This window comes from Bombina bombina, chromosome 3 (assembly GCF_027579735.1).
Source record: "Bombina bombina isolate aBomBom1 chromosome 3, aBomBom1.pri, whole genome shotgun sequence".
In the NCBI taxonomy this organism is placed as follows: domain Eukaryota; kingdom Metazoa; phylum Chordata; class Amphibia; order Anura; family Bombinatoridae; genus Bombina; species Bombina bombina.
In genome coordinates, this window is record NC_069501.1 from 687,430,996 (window position 1) to 687,447,898 (window position 16,903).

The following is a 16,903-nucleotide window of genomic DNA, read 5'->3' on the forward strand; positions in this document are numbered from 1 at the left end:
TTGAAGAAAAAAAAACAATGAGAAAAAAATCAACTTAAACATAATAAATTAATGTTCCATCTCAAAATTAGAGACCTTTTTTATTTACTTCTATCTTGATAGGGAGCACTGTATCAGTAGTTGGGTAATAGCTTCCTTAGGCTTTTCAAGAAACTTAACAAAGTAATACTATAATGTGACCATGTGTCCCAGCCTTATATTTTGTATAAAGTTTGAAAATAAAGAACCAATACTTTATTTTTATTATTATTATTATTATTATTATTATTATTATTATTATTATTATGGTATAAAACCCAATATCAGATTGGACTCCTGTCTCTGCAGCCATTGTGTTAGCCACATATCCAAATCAGATCAAACCTTTGGCTCTACAACCCCTCTGTCACCCTATGACATATCAGACCTTACGTCTTAGCCACCTGACCCTAAAGTTCCTCTAACAGCTCCTAACCTAAATTTACCCTATGCTTCCCAAGTTGCAGAATGTTGCTTTGGGTTTCATAGCATGTAGTGTGTTGTTTTTTCAAGTACTGTGCATGGTGCCTGTGTAGAGGAGTAATGAGATAGATAACATTGGGCCTGGCTTCCCCCTAAATGGTAGAAATGTGAAACATGTGTAAACAAATGTCATTTCAGCCCTCTAAGTGCCGCTAAGAATTACTCAGAGTGACACATTTGGCACACGTGCCATAACTAAAACCATTTTAAGGTTTACTTTTGTTGAGCAGCCCTGTATGCCTTTTGTGTATTTGATTAATAATTAGGATTGTCATCAATTCTTCTAAATTGGCCTGATAAAGGTCAATTTAAGAAATTTTAAAGCTTTGTTAGCCAAGATGAAAATAAAATTACAATTCATTAATTTGAGTTGTTTTATATCATATTGATAAATAATTGTTCCAGTTTTCTTACTCACATTGTCAATTAGTGTATTAACTCATAACATACAAGGTAAATTTTTGGGTCATTAATGCCCTTACGCTTCCTGGACCCAGCAGTGAGGCAGTGCAGAAATATAACTAAGGAAGTGACCATAGACAAGTGATTGCAAGGTTGAGGTATTACAGTGATCACATGCCTGGCAGTGGGGTACATCCATGGCATTAGATACATGATGCAGTCAGTGTGTATCTTATGCTGTTGCTTAATGACTTGATGTGAGGTTATCCAGCAACAGTGCAGTAACAGTCAAATATGACTGTTACTGTGTATACAATCACTATTACAGCCAGTCACAGTGATTTCATACTTAAAATTGCTTCATGGTCATGTGATCACAGTGGGACTATTACTTAAGGAACGTATATAGGATATCACAAGAAATACCTGTTCGTCTGTTAAAAATGGTGTATAATATGTATGGGTGCACTTAACAAGAGAGAGAATAATTATGATTAAACTAATATGGAGCAAAACGTAAAAATTGCCCCTGTCATTTAAGCATGGAAACTGGGAAAAAACTTTGCCCTTAAGGGGTTAAGCACAGGATGTTATATTACATTTATAAGAATAATTTCAGACTTGTAAAGTTTATCAGACCCAGTAACTGTTTCAGGTGCCCTCACAATTTTAGACAGAAATGCTTTACCTTCTGACAGCTGTGTTAACATTAGGGACTTCAGTAACAAAGTAAGAATGGCATTATATTTCCATCTTTCCTTTTATCTCTCTCTATTCAGTTATACTGGTTGATAAAATAAAATGTTTGACTTTGTATTTGTGTGTATTATCGCTATATATGATCCTCTGTATTGGAGTAGCTGCTATAAATATTGTAGAACAAGTTTAATGGCTATTTTTTCTGCGTTCATTTAAAAATATATATATACTCTTTTTAACACTTTCCTAATTATCTAGAATATGGGCACATTTGTAATGTTTATGCTTATTTTTTAATTTATACATGCAAAGGTACACATAAATACCAATTTAATTATTAAAAAAAAAACAAGTACATTAAATAATTGAAATAAAGCTTTTTAATTGATCATTAAACAATTTTGGAAATGCAACATTTGTAGAAATAGATATTCCAGTGTATACAAAGGCAACATTAAAAATTAATTGATGCTAGTGATCATTTTTGACCAGCTGACGATAAAATGACCATTGTAAACAATTACCACTTTCCGTTGTTTATGTACCTTTTAAATTACCGTTTTGCGTTCGCTGCACTACAGCGACTTCACTTTTGGCTCCTGTTGAAGTCAATGGGAGCCTAAAAATATTTATTTGTGACAGCTAACAATTTTTCTTACCATTCTCAAGGTTATAGTGCTACAGTGAGAAAGTGTAATTCTTCAGTGTACCCAAGCAATCACTTCTTTATCCCTCAGAGTATCCAATCACTTTTTTTATTAATAGAATTAATCACCCCAGGCACTTTACCTCAATTTCAGAGTTCTGTATATCATTCAACATTTACTGTCCTTTGTGAATAGTTTTATCTGCTATTTATAGGTCATTTGGTCCAGATGTCAAGGCATTGAGCACAATCTAATTGATTCGGTTAAAAATCATGTTTTCATGAAAGTTAAATGCTTCCAGCATAATTTTATAATCCTAAAGTAAAATTGCACAACGCAAGATGGGAAAGTCTATGTAAAACATTGAATTATCCACATAATTGAAAACTGCAGCATATATTTGGAGTTACATTAAACTTGAAATTTATTTTATTGTGGTATTTTTATTTTAGGAGAACTAATGTCTATAGCTCTAATTTAACAATCAGTGCCTCACACTTGGTCAACCACCATGACCAAGTTTAACTTGCTAAATCAGGGGATTCTTATATAATATAGCTACAAGTGTTATGGCAACTGGGCTCAAAAACTCCCTGGCAGCTTTCTATGCCCACCAGTTATTAGGAGCCACTCTTATTCAGTGCATTGCAATTGTAAGCTATAACAATATAATAGTAGTTTCAATTTGATCAGCTTGCTAAAATGGAGCTAATAATGGAAATGTTGCATCTTATATCAGCCTGCATAATATATAGGAACCAAAACTATATTTTTGTTAGCAACTTTTACATTCTTTTGCAGTCCAGGGAAATACCCTTTTGAAATACATTTGTCATCACTGCACTGATTAAACAATCACTGTATGAGACATAGCAGTCTGTTAGATGGGCTATATGAAAAACTGTAGTTTGTTAGAAGTAATTTTATTGAGCTTGGAGATTCACGCTCGTGTTGCGAGTTGAAAGGAAAAAGTTTGCGCTCTAGCATTCGCAAAGTCACGTTAACAGATATATTTTGAGAAGACCAGAGAGCAAAAGGGCAACATAGGAAGATAATGTTGCATATTTCATGATCCAATGTTTTGCACATAGCAGAATATGTTCTATTTATTCTAAAAGAGATATTTAAATATATATCTAATGTATTTTGGCACAAATATATATAAATATATATATATATATATATCTATATATATATATATATTTATATATATATATATATATATAATGGGCTCTGTGACCCAGGGGATCGAATGCTATAAGAATTAATAAATCCACAAAATAAAAAGTAATAAAACAATAAATGAGTAATTTATTCAATAAATAAAAAAATAAATCAAGAAATAGTTTTCAGAGGGAAAGTGTGACTGCTGCTAGATCCCTGGGCTATTACTCAGTGGAGTACCAAGCTCCACTGTGTCTCGCTGGAGTATACAGGGAGTGCAGAATTATTAGGCAAATGAGTATTTTGACCACATCATCCTCTTTATGCATGTTGTCTTACTCCAAGCTGTATAGGCTCGAAAGCCTACTACCAATTAAGCATATTAGGTGATGTGCATCTCTGTAATGAGAAGGGGTGTGGTCTAATGACATCAACACCCTATATCAGGTGTTCATAATTATTAGGCAACTTCCTTTCCTTTGGCAAAATGGGTCAAAAGAAGGACTTGACAGGCTCAGAAAAGTCAAAAATAGTGAGATATCTTGCAGAGGGATGCAGCACTCTTAAAATTGCAAAGCTTCTGAAGCGTGATCACCGAACAATCAAGCGTTTCATTCAAAATAGTCAACAGGGTCACAAGAAGCGTGTAGAAAAACCAAGGCGCAAAATAACTGCCCATGAACTGAGAAAAGTCAAGCGTGCAGCTGCCAAGATGCCACTTGCCACCAGTTTGGCCATATTTCAGAGCTGCAACATCACTGAAGTGCCCAAAAGCACAAGGTGTGCAATACTCAAAGACATGGCCAAGGTAAGAAAGGCTGAAAGATGACCACCACTGAACAAGACACACAAGCTGAAACGTCAAGACTGGGCCAAGAAATATCTCAAGACTGATTTTTCTAAGGTTTTATGGACTGATGAAATGAGAGTGAGTCTTGATGGGCCAGATGGATGGGCCCGTGGCTGGATTGGTAAAGGGCAGAGAGCTCCAGTCCGACTCAGACGCCAGCAAGGTGGAGGTGGAGTACTGGTTTGGGCTGGTATCATCAAAGATGAGCTTGTGGGGCCTTTTCAGGTTGAGGATGGAGTCAAGCTCAACTCCCAGTCCTACTGCCAGTTTCTGGAAGACACCTTCTTCAAGCAGTGGTACAGGAAGAAGTCTGCATCCTTCAAGAAAAACATGATTTTCATGCAGGACAATGCTCCATCACACGCGTCCAAGTACTCCACAGCGTGGCTGGCAAGAAAGGGTATAAAAGAAGAAAATCTAATGACATGGCCTCCTTGTTCACCTGATCTGAACCCCATTGAGAACCTGTGGTCCATCATCAAATGTGAGATTTACAAGGAGGGAAAACAGTACACCTCTCTGAACAGTGTCTGGGAGGCTGTGGTTGCTGCTGCACGCAATGTTGATGGTGAACAGATCAAAACACTGACAGAATCCATGGATGGCAGGCTTTTGAGTGTCCTTGCAAAGAAAGGTGGCTATATTGGTCACTGATTTGATTTTGTTTTGTTTTTGAATGTCAGAAATGTATATTTGTGAATGTTGAGATGTTATATTGGTTTCACTGGTAAAAATAAATAATTGAAATGGGTATATATTTGTTTTTTGTTAAGTTGCCTAATAATTATGCACAGTAATAGTCACCTGCACACACAGATATCCCCCTAAAATAGCTATAACTAAAAACAAACTAAAAACTACTTACAAAACTCAGCTTTGATATTAATGAGTTTTTTGGGTTCATTGAGAACATGGTTGTTGTTCAATAATAAAATTAATCCTCAAAAATACAACTTGCCTAATAATTCTGCACTCACTGTATATGATTATTTATAGGAATAGATATATTCAGATTTATATATAGGAATATCTATTTAAAAATACATATAGCATATTCTGCTATTGTGCAGAGTATTAGAATGTATAATACTGTAGTTACAGTAGATACACAGTATAATACTTTGTCAATTATGAATATTGCATTAATATGATTTTCATGTTTTCATCTACTTGACTGAAAAGGGTTGCAATGCACTGATATATATTTCTATATATGTAAATATATGTATGTATGTATTTATATGTGTGTATATATGTCTGTAAATAAATATATACACATATAAATACATAAACACATATTTACACACATATAAACGTATTTTTTATGTGTTTTGTGACACTTGTTTGACTCACGTAATAGTTAACCAGAGCTCTAAAGTTGCGGTAGTCATTCTAGCTTAAACCGCGATTGCACTCACACGTTTGCATTTATTTTCAACTTGTAATACAAGCAGAATTTAACTTGCACGCAAACGGCCATGAAAACCTGATATTGCTTGTGCCCAAACTATATTGCTCCACTCGTAATCTAGCCCATAACATCCAGACTTAATTTACAAGGACAAATAAATAATTAAAGTATATTGCAAAGCTGTTGTACTCTGCTTAATTAAACGTTTTATATAACATATTGGGGGTGTTTACTGCGCCTTTCATAGATTCAAACAGTTAAGCTAATAATGGTTTAGAAAGGGCCAAAGAAAAGGAAGGCTACGTTTTTGCATGATTAACTTAAACAAAGCCCATAGAAAGGTGAATTAAAGCAATAATGCAGTGATGTGAAAAACAGTAACATTCCAATTACACCTTATTCTCACCTGTTCAGTGTTTCTAAGGGGAAAGATATACATAATTGGCAGCTATTTCCTTTTTTTAATTTATGATTTGGGCCCCAATTCTGTAAAGCTCTCTGGTCTGTTGAGATTATCTAAGGAGTCTCATCAATACTGCAAGACTCTGAGGAAGTGCATGTGCACATATGAGAAATGAGTAGAAATGCATTTGAGGTTAAAATAATAATAACTATATGTAACATTATATTTGATTCCTCCTTCAGGTTGTTCAAGAACCACTAAAAGATATATATACAAAGGCACCTTATCAATGTCTTAAGTTCAGTTTTGAGTAGTATCAACTGTTGTTTACAGTTGATTAAAGGTACAATAAACATTGTTGCTTTTGTATAAAAATTGTTCTTTGTCCCACCCCCTAATAAATGTTTTTATACATGCATTCAGAACTGTGGCTATGACAAATATCTCTGTGTGTGTAAGTAGATATGTCTCCTGTAAGTGGGTAGAATCACATAAAATATACAAAAGGTAGAACATAAAATACATCAGTAGTTTGCAACATACCTTTAAAACAAAATGAAGCAAGCAGTTACTATATTAGTCCTTTTAAAAGTTAATGGAAAAATAAGTTTAGCAATCATAATTACTAGAGAAATATACTCATATTTTTTAAGGAAATGTCAACTAAGGCTATTATATTGATGCCTTAGCATGAAGAAATTAGTTCTGCACTAAACTTCATTTTAATATTTTAGCACAATGTAAATTCTGGATGGAGTCATTAGCATTAAATTAATAGCTATGCCATTGAATTATAAATGTTATGTTATGATATTGAAATTGGAAAGTTTTGCAATCTTTTTTTAATGATGTCTTTAAACTAAAATAGAGAACAAATAGGATTTGCTAATATGAAGCCATGGCTCTATATTAGAGAACAAACAAATTTGTTCTTTATAGTAATGAATACATGAATGGTCATAGAGATGGTGGTGCAGCAGTAGGAGAATCTGTACAAATGCCCAGGACTTTGAAAAGACATGAGTACACTAGCTGTTCACTGTCTAATATTTAGCACATCTTAATTTACCTATTATATGAAAATAATGGAATATGATATTATTATTTTACAGAATGTAGAACAATAATATCTCAATAGCCAATCAAAACAATTCAGCCCTTCCCCTAATCTACCTGTATTTATTTCTGTCTAATTTAGGTCTAATTGAGGGTGATTTAGGGATAGTCAGCACAACGAATACTCCCACAATAAGTGGTCTATAGTGCAGCCATAATTACAGTACAATGTCTAGTGCAAATTGAAATGATGGATAAAGAATAGAAATGGCCAGATTTTAAGAACAGTGAATTTAACAAATATATGCCTCAAAGATTATATTTGACTGTGGTATCATATAAAGTGTCCATTTTCCTTAAGGAAAAGTAACTTTTTATAAGTGGAGGTAACTAGCATTCTGCAGATTGCCTTAGTGTAAAAAGATAAAAAAAATAATAAAACTTTTAGCATGCACTAAAAAGGGCCACTTTACTTTGTTTGTAGGTAAGGAAAATGAAAATACAGGAAGGGAAAGTAAATTACAAAAGTAAAATAAAAATAATAATAATTGTGGATTTGATTCTGAACAAATGTAAAAAACAAGTTGTTCCATATTCATTCTAATTTTAAAGGGAGCACCATACATAGAAATATTCAGTTTCAGTAAAAGATACAAACATTGCAAACAAGCTGACTATGTATGGTTACTAACAATATATAACTATTGTTAATAAACATAGCAATTACATTTAGAGAGTCAACTAATTGTCATATTTTAGTCATTTAAACATGAAAAGCTGTTTTTTTTAGGCCATAGCAAATGTGCATTCTCGGTTAATAAGAATACCTGTCTTGTTATAAATGTAACAAAACCAAATCACATTTACTGCTTTATTATTTGTTTGCTTTTTATACAAATATTTGTGCTACCTATTCCTTATATTACTTGCATGGAACCATTCTTTCTCATTGGTCAGTTAAAATGCCGAATTGCTAAATATTCGCTTTGTATAATCTAATGAGCTATAAATTTGTCTTTACAGAAAGACAGGATGGTTATATTTGCTGGTATATATTTGCTGGTATATATTTGCTGGTGTAATATGTCTTCCTTGGTTGCCTATAGGGTGAGTGAACTCTTGAAATGCTTAGAAAGATAAACCAATTTCTGTAGATGAAATATTGAAATGATTAACTTATTAGCTTTTCTCTGTTAAGCCATTTAATACATGCTGAAGTTTCACACCACAATTTAATGAAATCCAATGCTTTGGGACTTTCATTAAAGGGTAATTGACCTGCTTTGAATTCAATAATTGGGAACTCCTGATTAAATAAAGTAACAGCACATTTGATATACTATGAACATGTCTCATTTTTCATTTCATCTTACATATGTAAATCTATTGGTTTTCATTAGTTGATGAATGAGTGTTACATTTCTGAGTATGAACATCACAATGTTGTATCCCTTTCTCACCAACTTCTTTAGAGCCTTATTGCCCTCATAGCCATGAGTGACATACACTGAGCTTATGGAAGCCTAAAATGGAATTCACAAAGCAGCTCTAATGGGTTAAACAATCTTCATGTAAAATATTAATAAATATTGTGTAAATTTTACATATTAGAAAACTGGGCATGCAGCTTATTTAACAAAAAACCTATATATTTAAAAGTATCTCAGCATATAAAGGAAAAATGACTGCCATATGTACTAGACATTTACTATAACACAATGTAAATATGAAATATGTATAAAAAAATAATTTTGTCATTATTTCTGAAATAGAATAAAGTTTTTTTCTTTTGAATGTTCTGCTTTATTGTATTTTCTTTGTACTTCTTTTTTTATAGGAACCCTGAATGGACAGTTTATAACAAAGTCAATTGTAAGTTATGTCAAAATTAATTTTATAAAGTACATTATATGAAAAATGGTAACTTTTTTAACTTGAAGAAGTACACTGAGTTGATTCAGAGATTTTTAACTACACAAGTCCTTACAATTATGATTTATTATATGAAAATTAATTTATAGAATTCACAACTGTCTGCATCTCTTTAAAATATGATTTAGCTGCATAAATATTCTCACAGGAGAACATTTTCTGCTTCTAGACTTTTAATCTGTAAAAAATGTTCTTTTCATTAAGAAACTGATCTTAGTAGAGCTAATGAACTATAATTTTGCAAATTCAATAATGCAATGTTTCATATAATAAAAATAATACAACTTAACAATAGGAAAAAAGAAACATTCTTTTAGATAAAACCATTCAAGTCCTAACACTGTGCTTACTTTGCCTTATAAGCTGACACACTGTATTATTTCATTTAAAGCTACAACCAAAGTTAATTTTTTTTCTAAAGTGATATTTAGTTTTAGCCTTGAACTTCAGAAAACCACTGTACTGTAAAATGTGAAAAATTGTACCTTTAGGGGTACAACATCTTATTACTGGGGCAGTACCCTGAAAGGTACACTTGCTGTGCCCTTTAACATGGGTACATATTTTTGGACCCTTGCAGATTGAACCTTTCAAAGGCAAATATGTACCCTCAATGCTATTGTACCATAATGTACCCTTTGTACCTCATGATGGCAAAATGTGTACTCAACACAGCATATTAAAAATGCTGTTCCAAAAACATTCAAATATGCATTCACCTATTATGCTCAGAAAGTATATATGTTTTTGTGTAGCTTTAATTAACAATAATAACAAAAAAAAAACTTACAGTAGCCACACTGGAGTTTGATGTTTTTGGAAAGTGTAGCCAAAAAGCAGGTCCTAAAAACAGGCAAAACAAACTGCTCCAAAAAGAGCTATTACAAATAACTTATTTCCAGGGATAGGCACAGACAAAGACTGTGGCGGACATTTTCCAAATTACAGACCTTAGTGAAGGACACCAAGGTACATTTTAAATTAAAAACATTATTTTATAGTGAAATTAAAAAATTATTTTATAGTGCTTGGTGTTATTATACTGATGCAGATACCACTGATCCTATAACCAGCCCTCCTCTGGCTATACCCATGTGCCAGTGTCACTACTGTGTCATTATATAGCGCTGGGTGTTATTATACTGATGCAGATACCACTGATCCTATAACCAGCCCTTCTCTGGCTATACCCATGAGCTAGTGTCACTACTGTGTCATTATATAGTGCTGGGTGTTATTATACTGATGTAGATACCACTGATCCTATAACCAGCCCTCCTCTGGCTATACCCATGTGCCAGTGTCACTACTGTGTCATTATATAGTGCTGGGTGTTATTATACTGATGCAGATACCACTGATCCTATAACCAGCCCTCCTCTGGCTATACCCATGTGCCAGTGTCACTACTGTGTCATTATATCATGCTGGGTGTTATTATACTGATGCAGATAACACTGACCCTATAACCAGCCCTCCTCTGGCTATACCCATGTGCCAGTGTCACTACTGTGTCATTATATAGTGCTGGGTGTTATTATACTGATGCAGATACCACTGATCCTATAACCAGCCCTCCTCTGGCTATACCCATGTGCCAGTGTCACTACTGTGTCATTATATAGCGCTGGGTGTTATTATACTGATGCAGATAACACTGACCCTATAACCAGCCCTCCTCTGGCTATACCCATGTGCCAGTGTCACTACTGTGTCATTATATAGCACTGGGTGTTATTATACTGATGCAGATACCACTGATTTTATAACCAGCCCTCCTCTGGCTATATGCATGTGCCAGTGTCACTACTGTGTCTTTGTATAGAGCTGGGTGTTATTATACAGATGCAGATACACATCCAGTATTTCACTCAGGCTTTAGTTATTCCATAACTTATCACCCAATATCGCTAGCAGTCTCTTGACAAGCCACTAACTTTATTCACACTACATATTTTTTTTATTCCTATTATTCAATCAAAACATATACTAAGGTTGTGGCGGACACTGCAAGGACTAGTCACGGACACCAGTGTCCGTGTACGGACACCTTGCCTATCCCTGCTTATTTCACTTTGTACTAGACTCTAACAACACTCCATTTAACTAATTGTGACACACGCCACATAAAATATAAACTTAGATAAAACATATAGAAAACAAAACAATAATAAAATATAACTCTAACTCAGGGGAGGGATAAACAAGCCAAACATTTGAATTGCCACCTTAGGTGAAATATATGCAAATGAGTCTTTTTCCTCAGTATACAATTTGGTGAAGAACCTTCTACCAATAGATGGTGCTATGGCGTTTCACACAATGTCCATGTATGTGACTGGGGAACAGTCACACTTATTTTTAATCGTATTCTTAAACAGCTCTTGTTTATTTTATAGAGTTTAAAATTAAATTCTTTGTAATTGAAGTTAATATATTTGCTTTATGTGTAAGAGTTATCATCTTGATGCTCTAAATATAAACATTAAAATGTTAATTAAGTGATTGTGTGCTATTTAAAACCAGCAACACAGCATCATTGAAGATAAGGATTGTTGAGTATTTTTGTTTTTGTTTTGTCCACCTCTTGCATATAACCAACAAACATTCAACATTAATTATTTTGCTGTACAACATGCATGTTGAATTCATTTTGGGTGACTGTCATTTATGTGTTCATTGAATAATTGAGATCACTGTGGAAAACTCTATGTAGCCTAAGTATAAAATAACCGTTTACCATATTGGGAAATAATAATGCTCAGGTGCACAAATTTTATTGACTTAAATGGTTTGGTAGCCTTGAACCACCCATCCCCCTCAAACTTTTGGTCACACAAGTTATTGTACCTTTTTGGGCGGATTAAATACCACAGACATGGACCCTTTGACAGTTGGAAGCATATTTTTTCTTATTTGTAACTTATTTACCCCTAAATGTTACATATTAATTTCTTAAGGTGTAATTATTACCCATTGAGGGTACAACCACAGCAGTTGTGTGGTCACAAATGGACCCCAACCCTACCTGTTTTTCTGACAGTGTAGATAGTAATCATATCTATATCTAACATATTTATTATTAGTGGAATTTACCATTTAGTTTGCCTGTTGTTTGACTCCCTTATCCACCCCATGACTGCAGATTTTTTTTTTGTAGCATACTGTGGGCGTTCCAGCCAACCATGAAGCAACCACCTGCCTCAATACAGCTTCTACAGTGCACTCCCAGTCATGCAGTGCATGTGCAGTTATTTCCCCTGAAGCCAACAGCAATGCAAACACTAAGGGCGCCCTAACATTAGCAAGCTTACGATATGGAAATATGAAGCCCACGCTAACTTGCGCTCATATTACAAGGTTAAAATAAATGTTACCTCACAAGCACAAACTATCGACCAGATTGTGAGTTTTGCGTTATGAGCTGGGCGGTGCTAACGTGCGTTTTTTTCTCACCGCTCACTTACCTGCAGCGCTGGTATTACAGGTTTTTACAAACCCGGTGTTAAAAGGCAAGAAGTGAGCGTAGAGCAAAATCGAGTTCCATACCGCACTACAATACCAGCGCTGCTTAAGTCAGCGGTGAGATGGTCATACGTGCTCGTGCACAATTTCCCCATAGACATCAATGGGGAGAGCCGGCTGAGAAAAAGTCTAACACCTGCAATAAAGCAGCATAAAGCTCAGTAGCTCAGCCCCATTGATTCCTATTGGGAAACACATTTTATGTTTACACCTAACACCCTAACATGAATCCCGAGTCTAAACACCCCATTAATATTACACTTATTAACCCCTAATCTGCCTCCCCCAACATCGCCGACACCTACATTATTCTTATTAACCCTTAATCTGCCGCTCCGGACATCGACGCTACCTACATTATACTTATGAACCCCTAATCTGCTGCCCCCAACATCGCCGACACCTACATTATATTTATTAACCCCTAATCTCCCGCCCCCAATGTCGCCGCAACCTACCTACACGTATTAACCCCTAATCTGCCGCCCCCAACATCGCCACCACTATATTAAATGTATTAACCCCTAAATCTAAGTCTAACCCTAACCCTAACACTGCCTAACTTAAATATAATTTAAATAAATCTAAATAAAATTACTATAATTAACTAAATTATTCCTATTTAAAACAAAATACTTACCTATAAAATAAACCCTATGATAGCTACAATATAACTAATAGTAACATTCTAGCTAGCTTAGGGTTTATTTTTATTTTACAGGCAAGTTTGTATTTATTTTAACTAGGTAGAATAGTTACTAAATAGTTATTAACTATTTAATAACTACCTAGCTAAAATAAATACAAATTGACCTGTAAAATAAAACCTAACCTAAGTTACAGTAACACCTAACCTAACCCTACAGTTAAATAAATTACCTACATTAAATACAATTAAATAAATTAAAATAAATTAGCAAAATCACAAAAAACACTAAATTATAGAAAATAAAAAACAAATGACAGATATTTAAACTAATTACACCTAATCTAATAGCCCTATCAAAATAAAAAATCCCCCCCCCCAAAATAAAAAAAGCCCCTAGCCTAAACTAAACTATCAGTAGCCCTTAAAAGGGTCTTTTGCGGGGCATTGCCCCAAAGAAATCAGCTCTTTTACCTGTAAAAAAAAATACAAACAACCCCCCCAACAGTAAAACCCACCACCCACACAACCAACCCCCCAAATAAAAGCCTAAGTAAAAAAAAACTAAGCTCCCCATTGCCCTGAAAAGGGCATTTGTATGGGCATTGCCCTTAAAAGGGCATTTAGCTCTATTGCAGGCCCAAAGCCCTAACCTAAAAAATAAACCCACCCAATACACCCTTAAAAAAATCCTAACACTACAGAAAGTCCTCTCACAAAAGATCCCGTTTGATCCCCTAACGCTATTATTCAATAAGCCCCCTAAGATTAAGTGCAAATATAAATCCACATTACTATACATCATGCTTAGCAGCGCAAAACAATTAATCCCAAGACTCTGGAAACAGAGCAGGACCCCGTCAAAACAAGAATGGTCCCAAAATGTTACACATCTTTTGACCCTTGAAAGATACCATTACACCAACACTGATAGAATGGATTTTTATTGCGCAATGTCCTTATATTGGGAAACATATCTCTATACCGATACGGACAACATATCTATCTAGACACCCCTAACAGAATAACGACACACCAATCAGTCCCCCGCACCGAGCAAATAGTAAGGACTAGAATTTATAGATATACCCTACCTAGACACCCTTAGCCTATTTTCTCCCCACTTCACTACTCACAGGTTGACATCTCATCACATCCTGCTTTTCGAATAGCAATAATATATCACACTTAGAACTAATCTGCTCAGTAGCAAAAATAGGCTTGCCCGGATCCCCGGGCATCTAATAATAAATAAAACTACACTACCTGTAGTCCCTTGGGAGCACATAGAGAAATAGCCAAGATTGACATAATATATTCCATACACCTAGAAAACACCCGAAAAAGAAACATACACACACCCAGCCTCGTTTATAGATGCTATTTATAGAGAACTGGTTTTACAACAACAATTGTAAAGTTGATTCATAATGTAGCATGGTTAGGTTGTTTTCAAAGTTGATTGTTTTGTTCCTAAAAATAAAGAAGAAAAATACCCACAAGCCTTAACTAGATGGAGAGACTTATATATCCACAGATGACATGAAACCGGACACTCTAATAATGAGAAAATGGAAAAAATGTTTCCATCTTGAAGCATCTCTGGACTTCATGTGCACCATGTTATTGTTTTTTTTTTTTTTTATCACTTTTTCTATAGAATGTGAGTCTCTCCTTGCATCTATGCAATGAATATTATATATTTTCAATAAAGCTTGTTTGAAAAAAAAAAAAAAAAAAAATTCCTAACACTAACCCCCGAAGATTCACTTTTCGGGAGAAGTCTTCATCCAAGCGGCAAGATGTTCTTAAGGAAGCCAGCAGAAGTGGTTCCAGATGGGCAGAAGTGGTCCTCCGGATGGGCAGAAGTCTTCTTCCAGGCGGAATCTTCTATTTTCATCCTTCCGATGCGAAGCGGCTCCATCTTCAAGACATCCGGCGCTGAGCATCCTCTTCAAACGACATCTTCTTCGGAATGAATATCACTTTAAGTGATGTCATCCAAGATGGCGTCCCTTAGATTCCGATTCGCTGATAGAATTCTATAAGCCAATCGGAATTAAGGTTGAAAAAATCCTATTGGCTGATGCAATCAGCCAATAGGATTGAACTTCAATCCTATTGGCTGATCCAATCAGCCAATAGGATTGAGCTCGCATTCTATTGGCTGATTGGAACAGCCAATAGAATGTCAGCTCAATCCTATTGGCTGATCAAATCAGCCAAAAGGATTTTTTTCTACCTTAATTCTGATTGGCTGATATAATTCTATCAGCTAATCGGAATCTAAGGGACGCCATCCTGGATGATGTCACTTAAAGTGATATTCATTCCGAAGAAGACGTCGTTTGAAGAAGATGCTCCACGCCGGATGTCCTGAAGATGGAGCCGCTCCGCGTCGGATGGATGAAGATAGAAGATGCCGTCTGGAAGAAGACTTCTGCCCGTCTGGAGGAACACTTCCTTGAGGACATCTTGCCGCTTGGATGAAGAATTCTCCCAGTAAGTGAATCTTCGGGGGTTAGTGTTAGGATTTTTTTAAGGGTTTATTGGGTGTGTTTATTTTTTTAGGTTAGGGCTTTGGGCCTGCAATAGAGCTAGATGTCCTTTTAAGGGCAATGCCCATCCAAATGCCCTTTTCAGGGCAATGGGGATCTAAGGTTTTTTAGTTAGGCTTTTATTTGGGGGGTTGGTTGTGTGGGTGGTGGGTTTTACTGTTGGGGGGTTGTTTGTATTTTTTTTTTACAGGTGAAAGAGCTGATTTCTTTGGGGCAATACCCCGCAAAAGGCCCTTTTAAGGGCTATTGATAGTTTAGTTTAGGCTAGGGTTTTTTTTTATTTTGGGGGGCTATTAGATTAGGTGTAATTAGTTTAAAGATCTTGTAATTTGTTTTTTATTTTCTGTAAATTAGTGGAGGGGGGGTTGTGATTTAGCTAATTTAATTTAATTTATTTAATTGTATTTAATGTAGGTAATTTATTTAATTGTAGTTTAGGTGTTAGGTGTTATTGTAACATAGATTAGGTTTTATTTTACAGGTCAATTTGTATTTATTTTAGCTAGGTAGTTATTAAATTGTTAATAACTATTTAGTAACTATTCTACCTAGTTAAAATAAATAAAAACTTGCCTGTAAAATAAAAATAAACACTAAGCTAGCTACAATGTAACTATTAGTTATATTGTAGCTATCTTAGGGTTTATTTTATAGGTAAGTATTTCGTTTTAAATAGGAATAATTTAGTTAATGATAGGAATTTTATTTAGATTTATTTAAATTATATTTAAGTTAGGCGTGTTAGGGTTATACTTAAGTTTAAAAGGCTAATAAATTTAGAATAGTGGCAGCGATGTTGGGGACGGCAGATTAGGGGTTAAAAAATGTAGGTAAGTAGCGGCGATGTTGGGGGCAGCCGATTAGGGGTTAATAAATATAATGTAGGTTGCGGCGATGTCCGGAGCGGAAGATTAGGGGTTAATATGTATAATGTAGGTGGCGGTGATGTTAAGGGCGGCAGATTAGGGGTTAATAATATTTAACTCAAAGAAGAGAAAAAGGGCGCATTCTAGTGTAGCCAATATGTCACAAGTGATATATTTATGATCAAAACATACTCACAATGTATGAAGGCAGAGATAATGCCTAGGAAAACAATCTGGGATCTC